We start from the raw sequence: 13,031 nt of genomic DNA, 5'->3' as shown, positions 1-13,031 counted from the left end.
GCTGTCTCCCTCCGATCCTCCTGGCCCCGCCAGCAGCCACTTCCTGTTTCGGTGACAGGAGCTGACAGGCTGGGGACGCGAGTGATTCTTCGCGTTCCCAGACACATTAGCACCCTCTATGCTGTTATATGGTATATGATATATGCTATAGCAGCATAGATGGCGCTATTGTGGCCAGGAACGCGAAAAATCACTCGCATTCCCAGCCTGTCAGCTCCTGTCACCGAAACAGGAAGTGGCTGCCGGCGAGGCCAGGAGGATCGGAGGAAGACGGCGAGGGCACCGGTCAGCTGCAGTGGGCTATTGGAAGCCCCAGGTGAGTAAAACTCATTTTTTTTGTTTGACTTAAGTGTCCCTTTAAATACCAGCACATTGACTAAGTTATACAGGTTCTGGGGCTATTCACACATAATCAGTGCCTAAACTGCATCTAACTAGCCACGAGGCATGTATAATTCATATGTGTCAGTATTTAAAGGATAACTGAAGAGAGAGGTATATGGAGGCTGCCATGTTTATTTTATTTTAACTACCTAACGACTGCGTCACGGCAATGGGCGTGAACGTGTCAGCAGCCCAGGACCGCCTAACACCAATTGGCGTCAGGTCCTGGAGCCGGCTACTGCAGGAGATCGCGCGCAGATCTCCTGCTTGAGGGGCGGAGCTCCGCCACGCCTTCAATCTCTGATCGGCAATCGCCGCTCGGGAGACTGTTAGATGGCGAAACTGCCATCTTTACACTTAGTGCAGCGCTGCGATCAGTAGCAGCGCTGTACTGGGGACAGCCATGTGACACGGCTGTCCCCCTGGGGGACAAAAGAGCAATCGGCTTTCATAGGCACAGCCAATCGCCAGGATTGGCCGGCTGGGGGGGAGGGAGGGGTTTGGGAAACTATTAAAAAAAAAAATAGTAAAAAATAATAGAAAAATAAAAATATAAATATTTATTAAAAAAATAAACAACTGGGGGGCGATCAGACCCCACCAACAGAGAGCTCTGTTGGTGGGGGAAAAGGAGGGAGAAATCACTCGTGTGCTGTGTAGTGCGGCCCTGCAGCTTGGCCCTAAAGCTGCAGTGGCCAATTAAGTAAAAAATGGCCTGGTCTTTAGGGGGGTTTAACACTGCGGTCCTCAAGTGGTTAATACCAGTTGCCTGGCAGCGCTGGTGGTCTATTTGGCTGCAGAAGTGTCTGAATCACACCAGAAATATGCTTGCAGCTAATCTTGTCAGATTTGACAACGTCAGAAAGGCCCAGTGCACACCAAAACCGCTAGCAGATCCACAAAACGCTAGCGGTTTGTGGAGCTGATTTCAGAGCGATTCTAGGCATGTTTAGAGAGGTTTTCTAAACATACCTAGTGGTTTTGGGTGCGTTTTTGTGTAGCAGATTACACAAATTGTTACAGTAAAAGCTGTTACTGAACAGCTTCTGTAACAAAAACGCCTGGCAAACCGCTCTGAAGTAGCGTTTTTCAGGGCGGTTTGCATTTTTCCTATACTTTACATTGAGGACGAAACACTTCCGAAAACCGCAAACGCGCAGCAGGAGGCGCGTTTGCGGCTTGGCAAAAACCTCAAACCGCCGGTGTGCACCATCCCATTGCAATACACTAGCCAAGCGTTTTTACAGGCGGATGCGGCCGGTGGATCGCTCCAAAAACCGCTCGGTGTGCACTAGGCCAAACACCTGATCTGCTGCATGCTTGTTCAGGGTCTATGGCTGAAAGTATTAGAGGCAGAGGGTCAGCAGGGCTGCCAGGCAACTGGTATTGCCTAAAAGGAAATAAATATTGCAGCCTCCATATACCTCTCTCATTGGCCCAGTGCACACCAAAAACCTCTAGCAGATTCGCAAAACGCTAGAGGTTTTTGAAGCAGATTTCAGAGCAATTCCTAGGCATGTTTAGATGGTTTAGAGGTTTTCTAAACATGCCTAGTGTTTTTGGAGCGTTTTTGTGTAGCAGATTACAAATAGTTACAGTAAAGATGTTACTGAACAGCTACTGTAACAAAAACACCTGGAAAACCGCTCTGATCTGGTGTTTTTCAGAGCATTTTGCGTTTTTCCTATACTTTAACATTGAAGGCAGAAACGCTTCAGAAATCCAAAAAATGCTGCAGCCCTGGAGTTTGCGTTTCTGCTAAAACCGAACCGCTCTGGTGTGCACCAGCCCATTGAAATGGAGGTGAGGGACATGTTGGCTTCCAGGGGCAGGAGGAAGCCCTAGGTAAGTAAATCTGGTTTTTATTTGCCTGATATTTCCTTTAAGCAATGCAAATTACTTTGCTGCTCCGCTGATCCTCTGCCTTTAAGGCGCCATTCACACTGGGAATTGCAAAACGCTAGCAAAATCACTAGCACTTTGCATAGCGATTTTCGTGCAAATTTTCACTGTACAAGACAGCAATTTTGAAGCAATTGCATCATGCCATTCTATTACATTAAAACTCAATCACTCCAAAATCACTTAAGCTTTTGCAGCAAATCGCTAATCAGTGGCGATTGCTAAGTGTGAACACTACAATGCACTTACAGTAGCACTTTTCAAAACGCTACCGAACCCCGGTGATTGAGAGCACTGCTGGAATCTCTAATAAAATCCTCCAGTGTGAATGAGGCCTTTTAATACTTTTAGCCATAGACCCTGAACAAGCATGCAAATAAGACGTTTCTGACTAAAGTCTTACTAGGTTTGCCGCATGCTTGTTTCAGGTGTGTGATTCAGGCACTACTGATACATAAAAAATCAGATGAGTGTACCTTGAACTCCTTTTCCTTTAATGTTTCGACGATGTGTATAATTGTTTTAAGACTATGCTGAAAAAGTTAACATTTTTGATAAAAAAACTTTTTGAAAGAGAAAACAACCCCTAGGAGAAACCTCAGGAGAAAGGGTAATTTAATTACTTTTTTATTGTATCGAATTGAATCTTGGTTACATAAGGTTTAAAAGATGTTTTATTGATAAGTAGTGAAAACATGTCGTAGGAGAAACTTCAGGAGAAAAGTTAATTTATTTCATTTTAACCACTTCACCCCAAGGCGTTTTTTACCTTAACGGACAAGAGTGATTTTCACCTTTGAGGCCTGGTGCACACCAAAAACCGATAGCAGATCCGCAAAATGCCAGCAGATTTTGAAACGCTTTTTCTTCTTTTTCTGCAGCGTTTCAGCTAGCGTTTTGCGGTTTTGTGTAGCGGTTTTGGTGTAGTAGATTTCATGTATTGTTACAGTAAAGCTGTTACTGAACAGCTACTGTAACAAAAAACGCCTGGCAAACCGCTCTGAAGTGCCGTTTTTTTCAGAGCGGTTTGCGGTTTTCCTATACTTAACATTGAGGCAGAAACGCATCCGCAATCCAAAATCTGCAGCAGCCCGGGAGTATGCGTTTCTGCAAAACGCCTCCCGCTCTGGTGTGCACCAGCCCATTGAAATACATTACCCAAGCGGATCCGCACCCGCAAGCGAATCGCAAACTGCAGCTGAAACGCTCTGGTGTGCACTAGGCCTCAGTGATCATCCCTTTCATTTGCCAATACTACTACTAATCACAATGAAATGATCCATATTTTATTTTTTTCACCACCAATCGACCTTTTTGGGGTTGATATTTGTTTTCAGTAATTACTATATTTTTTGGTGGGGTTTTTTTCCCACTATTTTCACGTGCACAACGGCAGCAGCAGCAGAACTGTCTGACTTATAAAAACGTCCTGGAGCCATTAAGATGCTCTTGCAGGACATTTTTATAAGTCAGCATGTCATTAAGTGGTTAAACAATACAAGTTGCCTGGAATCCTTCTGTTCCTTCATGCTGTAGTAGTGTCTGAATCACACACCTGAAACAAGCATGTGGCAAAACCAGTCTAAGGGCCCATTCACACTAGAGCGCTTTACTAACGATTTCAGCATCTCTGGAAAGTGCTAGCGTTTCAAAAAGCACTACAACACTGTTTAGTCAATGGGTTTGTTCACACTTAAAGGGACTCCGAGCTCTACTTAAAAAGTAAAATAGTACTCACCTGGGGCTTTCTTTAGTCCAGCGCTGGTCGGAAGGTCCCACGACGGTGTCCTGGCTCCTGTCCTAGGCCCCGCTCCGGAATGGCTGGACGGCGGCAACCCGGCGACACTCGGCCGAGTGTCGGGCTCCTTCTTCCTGGTATGACGCGGCTGATGTCACCACGCCAGCCGCCTCGCGTCATCACGGCGGCCGGCGTGGAAGTACGGCGCATGCGCGCTTTAATAGAGTAGAGCTCGGAGTCCCTTTAAGCGATTAGTGATTTGCTGAAACGCAAACTCGTTACATGCAGCATTTTCTGAGCGATTCAGAGCGATTAGCACTTCAATGTTGACAACTCCTAATTGACAGCCCATAGCTAGAAAACGCAAAACGCTTACAAAACGCTCCTTGTACAATGTAAAAACGCTGCAAAAAACACCAGAAAAACGCTCAGCTTTTGCAATTGTGTTGAGCGCTTTCTAGTGTGAGTGGGCCCTGAGGCCCAGTGCACACCAAACACCTCTAGCAGATCCGCAAAACGCTAGAGGTTCTTGGAGAAGATTTCAGAGCGATTCTAGGCATGTATAGAGAGGTTTGCTAAACATGCCTAACGTTTTTTGGAGCGTTTTTGTGTAGCAGTTTACAAATATTGTTACAGTAAAAGCTGTTACTGAACAGCTACTATAATAAAACCTCCTGGAAAACCGCTCTGATCTGGCGTTTTTCAGAGCGGTTTTCCACTTTCCTATACTTTAACATTGAGGCAAAAACGCCTCAGAAATCTCAAAAATGCTGCAGCCCCCGAGTTTGCTTTTGTGGAAAAAGCGAACCGCTCTGGTGTGCACCAGCCCCAACATCTGACATGCATGCTTGTTCAGGGAATATGGCTAAAAGTTCTAGAGGCATATGATCAGCAGGACAACCAAGCAATTTGAATTGTTTAAACAGATATAGCAGCTTCCAAATCTCTCTCAATTCAGGTGTCCTTTGAAAATAAACAGATGAATCTTTAAAGGGAACCTAAGATTAGAGGGATATGGAGGCAGCCATATTTCCTTTTAAACAATGCACATTGCCTGTCAGTCCTCCTGATCCTGCGTTTGTAATACTTTTAGCCATAAACCCTGAACAAGCATGCAGCAGATCAGGTGCAGATCACGAGCTCTGACTTGGCTTAAAGGGAAGGTTCAGGGAGGGGATTCAAAAAATAAAAATAAATTTCCACTTACCTGGGGCTTCCTCCAGCCCGTGGCAGGCAGGAGGTGCCCTCGCCGCCGCTCCGCAGGCTCCCGGTGGTCTCCGGTGCCCGACCCGGCCAGGCCGGCTGCCAGGTCGGGCTCTTCTGCGCTCCATTTCCTGGGACTTCTGCGTCCCACGACGGCGCGCTGACGTCATCGGACGGCCGCCGGGCTGTATTGCGCATGCGCATGCGCAGTAGTTCAGCTGATCCCTCTCCGTTTGTCATAAAGGTTCCGCCTCTCCGCGCGCGCGTATTCCTCAATCTGTGTGCACTAGAAGGCCCAGCTACATCAGACGCATGCCGCCGCGTGTCAACCGCTGAGCTGAATGTGGAACCAGCCGCCTCGCTGCCAGTCCGCGCGGCGGCTTTTCCGCAATTTATTACGAGCACACATTTTTCTGGACCATGAATTGCATTGCCATTGAAAGAATGGCACAGGTTCACTCTGCAATCATCTACGCTGGCAGGGAAGTCCATACTGTAAAATGATGCATTCCTCTCTGGCATAGTGTGCTTACCACAAACCCCCCCAATACTGAGCACCCAGTGGCACCTGTCATAGGCATCGACACTTATTTAGAGAGTTCATGCCATTTAGTCTGTAATATACAGTGATGTGAAAAAGTAATTGCCCCCTGAACCTAATAACTGGTTGGGCCACCCTTAGCAGCAATAACTGCAATCAAGCGTTTGCGATAACTTGCAACGAGTCTTTTACAGCGCTCTGGAGGAATTTTGGCCTACTCATCTTTGCAGAATTGTTGTAATTCAGCTTTATGTGAGGGTTTTTATTCTCATCTTCATTGAGATGTTTTTTAGCAAAATTGAGACGAGCCTTAATGTTCTTTTTGCTTAAAAGTGGTTTGCGCCTTGGATATCTGCCATGCAGGCCGTTTTTGCCCAGTCTCTTTCTTATGTTGGAGTCGTGAACAATGACCTTAATTGAGGCAAGTGAGGCCTGCAGCTCTTTAGATGTTGTCCTGGGGTCTTTTGTGGCCTCTCGGATGAGTTTTCTCTGTGCTCTTGGGGTAATTTTGGTCGGCCAGCCACTCCTGGGAAGGTTCATGTAAGGAATAGCGGAGATGCCACCGCTGAGTCAAGTGGCATGGCGGCTATCTTTGCGTGTCAACCGGCGGCCTCTGCCGCGCGGGTATATGCTCAGGGTCCTTCCATTGCTCACAGGTTAAGGGCTACGCGCGTGCGAGCAGAGCGACAGGACCTTTATGCAGCTAAGAGGGGAGTCAGCTGATCATGCGGTCAGCTGATTCCAACTAGAATCCGGATTGGCTGAGTGACTGGGGCGGCTCTATGGAGCATGTTGACTATATATAGAGCAGGTCTGTCAGTAGTTCCGCGTCTGCTGTTGCGCATGCTATAGTGTGTTAAGCGCTCAGACCCTAGTTAGATCCTAAAGTGTGCTAGAACCGGCCGGAGCCGGGGATCCACACTTGGTCAGATTCTGTTGATAGCTTTAACCTCCTGAGCGGTATGGACGAGCTGAGCTCGTCCATCACCGCCGGAGGCTGCCGCTCAGGCCCTGCTGGGCCGATTTTTATCAAATAAAGTGCAGCACACGCAGCCGGCACTTTGCCAGCCGCGTGTGCTGCCTGATCGCCGCCGCTCTGCGGCGATTCGCCGCGAGCAGCGGCGATTCGCCGCGAGCAGCGGCGAAAGAGGGCCCCCCTAGCCGCCTGAGCCCTGCGCAGCCGGAACAAAAAGTTCCGGCCAGCGCTAAGGGCTGGATCGGAGGCGGCTGACGTCAGGACGTCGGCTGACGTCCATGACGTCACTCCGCTCGTCGCCATGGCGACGATCTAAGCAAAACAAGGAAGGCCGCTCATTGCGGCCTTCCTTGTTTATTATGGGCGCCGGAGGCGATCGGAAGAACGCCTCCGGAGCGCCCTCTAGTGGGCTTTCATGCAGCCAACTTTCAGTTGGCTGCATGAAATAGTTTTTTTTTAATTAAAAAAAAACCCTCCCGCAGCCTCCCTGGCGATCTCAATAGAACGCCGAGGAGGTTAAAGTACTATTGCATTGTTTATCTGTTATGATCTTTCACTTGCTCTGACTATTCTTCCGTTTGTCGATTCTGTACCTCAGCCTATCTGATTCACGTTGCCAACCCTGCCTGTCCTTGACGTTGAATCAGTCTTCCGTTTCTGTACTGTATCTGTCCGCTCGTTGCCAAACTCTTTCTGTCTGACCTCGCTACCCGCATCAGTGGGCCCTGCCACTGGTGTGGGAAACTAGTTGCTTACACCAACCTCTCAGGTGTAGGATACTACTGCTTAGCTGTGATACTTGTCCTACAGGTATTCATAGGCTGCAGTACTGTCTGTATCACTCGCTCTTAAGCGGCAGTACGGCATCTGTCACTTAGGTTGCAGCACCAACTGTATCATCTACTCCTAGGCTGCAATACAGTCTGTACCACCTGTTCTTTAGGGGATCCTTAGTCAAACATCACTAGGTTTGCTCCCCCTTATACTGTGCACCAAACACTACCTGGTTGCAGTACAGTCTGAATCACTTGCTCCACAGGTGGTCAGCTATACAGCATTATTGTGTTCCTTCTCATTGCTGTGGTATTCATATGCCTTTGGCTGTAGCACGGTCTGTCTCATCCACTCATTAGGTGAGCACCGGCTGCAGTACAGTCTGAATCACCTGCTCCTCGGGTGAAATCTCTCATCCGTATTACTGTTACACCAAACACTATTCCTCTCCTGTTGTCCAGTGTCAGGCTATACTAGTATTATTGGTGATTCTGCAGATCACCACATAATCAGGTATAGCATCTGTATTATTGGTGATACTGCAGATCACCAATAATCAGAGTTCTCTGTGTGCTGACACCATGCGCAGAACAGCCCGGCGGACGTCGGATGACGTCAGCGCGCCGGCGTGGGACGCAGAAGTGCCAGGAAATGGAGCGCAGAAGAGCCCGACCTGGCAGCCGGCCTGGCCAGGTCGGGTCGGGCACCGGAGACCACCGGGAGCCTGCGGAGCGGCGGCGAGGGCACCTCCTGCCTGCCACGGGCTGGAGGAAGCCCCAGATAAGTGGACATTTATTTTTATTTTTTGAATCCCCTCCCTGAACCTTCCCTTTAAGTGATTTCTTGATTGAAACAGGTGTGGCAGTAATCAGGCCTGGGGGTGACTACAGAAATTGAACTCAGGTGTAATAAACCACAGTTAAGTTATTTTTTAACAAGGCCATGTAGATTTGGAGTTTTTTTCTCTCACTAAATAATAAAAAACATCATTTAGGCTTCTTGCACACAGGGACGTTACAGGCGCAAGTTAGTGCAGCCTGTAACGCTCCCCCAACGCACAGCAATGCAACACAAGTGGGCTGTTCACACTGCCCACGTTGCGTTACATTGTAACGCAGCAAAGTGCTGCATGCTGTGCGTTCTAGGCGGCTAAGCCACGTTAGACTGTTTGCACATGCTCAGTCATGTTGGGGAGGAGGGGAGAGCGGCCGGGCACACGGCTACTTAATATTCACTGCACTCAGTGACGTGCAGTGTTTACTTCCTGGAGTGGCCGCTCTGTGTGGCGATTAGCCGGGCGGGACCACATGATGCCGCATGCGTCCAAGAGTACGCATCACGGACGCCAGAGTGAGCTGCACAACGCGGCTCACTCCGACGTCCACACCAGAGAGCACCAGGCGTTGCGTTAGGGGCACGTTATGTGCCCTATAACATCCCCTAAACGCAACGTCCTGGTTTATCACTAGCCTTAAAACTTCATTTTGTGTTCAATTATGTTATCTTTGACTAATAGTTAACGTTTTTTGATGATCAGAGACATTTAAGTGTGACAAACATGCAAAAGAATAAGAAATCAGGAAGGGGGCAAATAGTTTTTCGCACCACTTGTAGCTCTGTAGTGTCAAGAGGAGGAAGATTTTCTGAGTTAGAGTTGGTGAACACCTAAAAGCGCTAGCATAATTGCAAACGTTCAGTGCTTTTGGGAGAGATTTTTCAAGGCTATTCTAGGCATGTGCCTAGCGATTTTCTATTTATAACTGGTGATTTTTGGAGCGTTTTTGTGTAGTTTTTTTTTTTAGGGGGGTACAGTACAACTGCTAGTTTACTGGTTATGTCACAAAAATGCTTGGAAAATCGCTCTATTCTAGTGCCTTTTCCACTTTCCTATAGTTAACATTGAGGCTGAATCGCCTCAGAAAGAAAAGGGCCCTTTTCCACTAGCGGCGATTGCAATGCTAAATCGCAAACCGCTAGTGATTTTAAATCGTTACAGTTTGTTTTTTAACATAGGAATCGCGGTAGGTAATTACCACTACCGCAATTCGTTTTTTACTAAAGCGCGATCGCGCCTCGATTTTGCTATGCAGTGCATTGCATAGCAAAAGCGTGATCGCAATCTCCAGGAAATTGCAGGGGAATTTTGGACTTTGCTGAATCGCAATCGCTAGCGTTTAGCGCGAACGTTAGCGATTGCTAGTGGACAGGGCCCTTTTCCACTAGCAATCGCAATCACAAATGCCACCGATTGCGATTTTTCATTAATTCTGTTATGCGATTGCGATTTTTCATTTGCATTGCTTTATCACTCTAAAAATCGCTCCAGAGAGCGATTTGTGTTTCCCAAATCAAATCACTATAGTGGAAAATACGGTACTTATCCGTTAGCCGGGCGCATCCTCTAGGTGGCGACAAAACACCACCAGAGTTACATCTTTCCCTACTATCCATGTCGGCCTGGAGGGGGAATAGTAATTAGCGCCACCTACTGGATGCGCCCGGCTAATGGATAAGTACCCAAAATACCTCTCATGATTTCTATGATAAAGCAACAACCCTATCGATTTAAAAATCACTAGCGATTTGCGATTCAGCTGTGTAGTGGAAAAAGGCCCAAATGCAGCAGGACCTGCGTTTGGGAGAAAATTACATCGCTCTGTGATCTATGGATCCATCCCATTAAGAAACATCAGCCAATCGCTTTCGAAAGCGCTGGTGTTTTAAAAAGCGATCAGAAGTGCTTTCAAAAGCAGTAGAGTTTCGAAAAGCGCTTGGGTAATGTCTTTCTATGGGCTAGTTTGCATTAAAGTGGACTCAAATTAAAAATACAAGATTTCAGGAATAAAATCTATTTTCTAAATTATAATAATAAATAGCAGCATGATGACAAATATAAAATATTTTACATTTATTGGAGGAACCCCTCCCTTCCTTTCAAATTGCCGGGATTTTTCCGGCAAACTGGTGGAGTAGATGGTGTCTGGCAATGGAGGAATTGCTAATGGCTGCCACCAGTATAACCCTAGCTATGAAAAGAGAAGGGTGAAAAGCTTGCACTGAAATGCTCATAGGTTTGAAGGAGTGTTTATTTATCTTTGTATGTGTCAGAGTGGTGCAACTAAATATTTTTAATTAAAAAAATGTTTGGTTTGGGTCCGCTTTAAGGTGCCAATACATCGTACAATATTTTTTTTTTCCGATTCATTTCTTTCAATTATTCTGCTAGATCGAATATAAAGATTTTTCCAACATGTCCGATCAGATTTTTATTGGAAAAAAACAAACGGGATAATCGTTCGTTTTTCTTAATCCAAAAAAAAAAAGATTATTTTTGACTTTCATTAGATTCGATCGTTTTAGTCGAATAAAAACGGAAAATGTAACGTTTTTATTGTACCATGTATCGGGGCTGTGGAGTCGGTACAAAAATCTTCCAACTCCGACTCCTCAGTTTCTGAAACCACGCCTCCGACTCCAACTCCGGGTACCCAAAATTGCTCAGACTCCGACTCCGACTCCTTAATCAATTACTTAACAGGGCTGTGGATTTTGTACAAAAATTATGCGACTCCGACTCCCAACTCCAACTCCTCAGTTTCTGAAACCACGACTCCGACTCCAACTCCGGATGCCCAAAATTGCCCCGACTCCGACTCCTTGACTCCGACTCCACAGCCCTGCCATGTATGGGCATCATTACAGTGATGTGACTTTTTCCCTAGTGCAAGTCCTGCAGCATTTTGGAGGCAATTACGCCTCAATGTAAAAAATAGGAAAACTGTAAAATCAACAGAGCAATTAATAGAAGATCGCTAGACACATGCTGGGAATTGCTACTGCAAATCGCCGCAACAATTGCTAGGCGTTTGCGATTACACTTAGCAATTTTTGGTGTGAACTTGCCCTAAATGCAAAATTGGATGCAATTTGGATGCAGCTTAAAACGGGTACAATCTAAATTGGCAGCAGCTGCATCGGATTGGCTCAGTTCCAAACTGCCTAAAATCATTCACATTTTGCCTCAGCTTGAAAAATTAGCATATCATTGAACATCAATGGTAGTCGCCATTACCGAAGCACGGCCATGTGATGTTTGTAAAGCTGCACACACAAGCCAGATATGGTAAACAATCGATATTTTCCTGATATCAATCGTTCACCACCTTGTCTCACTTGATATTCGTTCAGATCTCAGGACAGATCTTATGTAAATATATGCAGCTTGGAACTGGACCCATCAAAGGCAGAAGCATACTTTCCATTTTAATAGGTTCAGTTTCAAGCTACATTCATTTGCATATCCTTTGCATTAACTCAAAACTTAGAATCTCATGCCAAGTCTACAGTTCGCCAGTATTAGGCCTCGTTCACATCTAAAATCGTAATTGCAAGCGTTTTGTGCGGCAGTCGTCGCCCCCCCCCCCCCCCCCCTCCCGTGCTCCACTTTTTGGTAAAAGCGCTTTTCTAAGGGCTTTTCTAGAGCGTTTTTTAAATTCACTGCCTGACGCAAGTCAGGAAGTGAACTCTTTGACCGATTTTGCTAGCGTTTTAAGTTAATGTACACTGTAACAAAATTAAAAATAATCAAAAAGACCAATCAGACTTTAAAACGCTAATCGCTACACAAGCGCTGGCAAATTGATTACACTTACTAAAATCGCTCCCTAAAACGCTCATGAAGTCGCTTACAAACTGCTCATACAAAACGCTAGCGATTGCGATTAGCAATAGTGTTTTGTAGTGGGTTGGCTAGTATAATAAAATATCTTAGAGAGTGATCAACTAATTAGGGCACTTTTCTACTAGGCACATTTTGTTTGAAAATTTTTATTTTTCAGGGTTGAACCATGGCTAAGGGGGAACCAACTGGATCCCAATTCCTTCTCAGGTGGTCGGCGTGTTCCCGGACTTTTCACTTGAGGGTGTAAGGGGGGTACCCATTATGACCACCTATCCCCCTCATCATTTTCCAAACCGCCATCCCCTATACCTCTTTCACTCCAATACCCCAACCCGCCCTAAGGGCTGGAACCCACAGGAGCGCTTTTGGCAGCGTTTTGGCAGCACTGCGATACGCTAGCAGTTTGCCAAAACGCTGGGCTAATGTTAATGGATGGGGCAACTTCCACAGGAGCGTTTGCGTTTCTCAGAAACGCAAACGCAGGACATGCAGCATTTTGGGAGCGTTAGCGCTTCAATGCAAGGTATTGAAACGCTAGCAGAAACGCTCAGCAAAACCTAAACTGAGCGGTTCTGCTAGCGTTTTGCGGTTCAGCACACTGTAACAAAATTAAAAATTATTCACAGGACCAATCAGGATAAAAACGCGAAACGCAAAACGCTACACAACCGCTGAGGAAAAAAATACACTGTTGCAAAACGCGACCGAAAACTCGCATGAATCAGCTTGCAAACCGCTCAGGCAAAACGCTAGCGGTTGCGTTTAGCGTTTGCGGTTTGCAGTGGGTTCCAGGCCTTAAAGAGCCTACCTTGCCGTGGTGGCCCAGCTTACA

This window comes from Hyperolius riggenbachi, chromosome 2 (assembly GCF_040937935.1).
Source record: "Hyperolius riggenbachi isolate aHypRig1 chromosome 2, aHypRig1.pri, whole genome shotgun sequence".
Classification (NCBI taxonomy): domain Eukaryota; kingdom Metazoa; phylum Chordata; class Amphibia; order Anura; family Hyperoliidae; genus Hyperolius; species Hyperolius riggenbachi.
The sequence above is the reverse complement of the archived record's forward strand: the minus strand, read 5'-3'. Positions refer to the sequence as shown.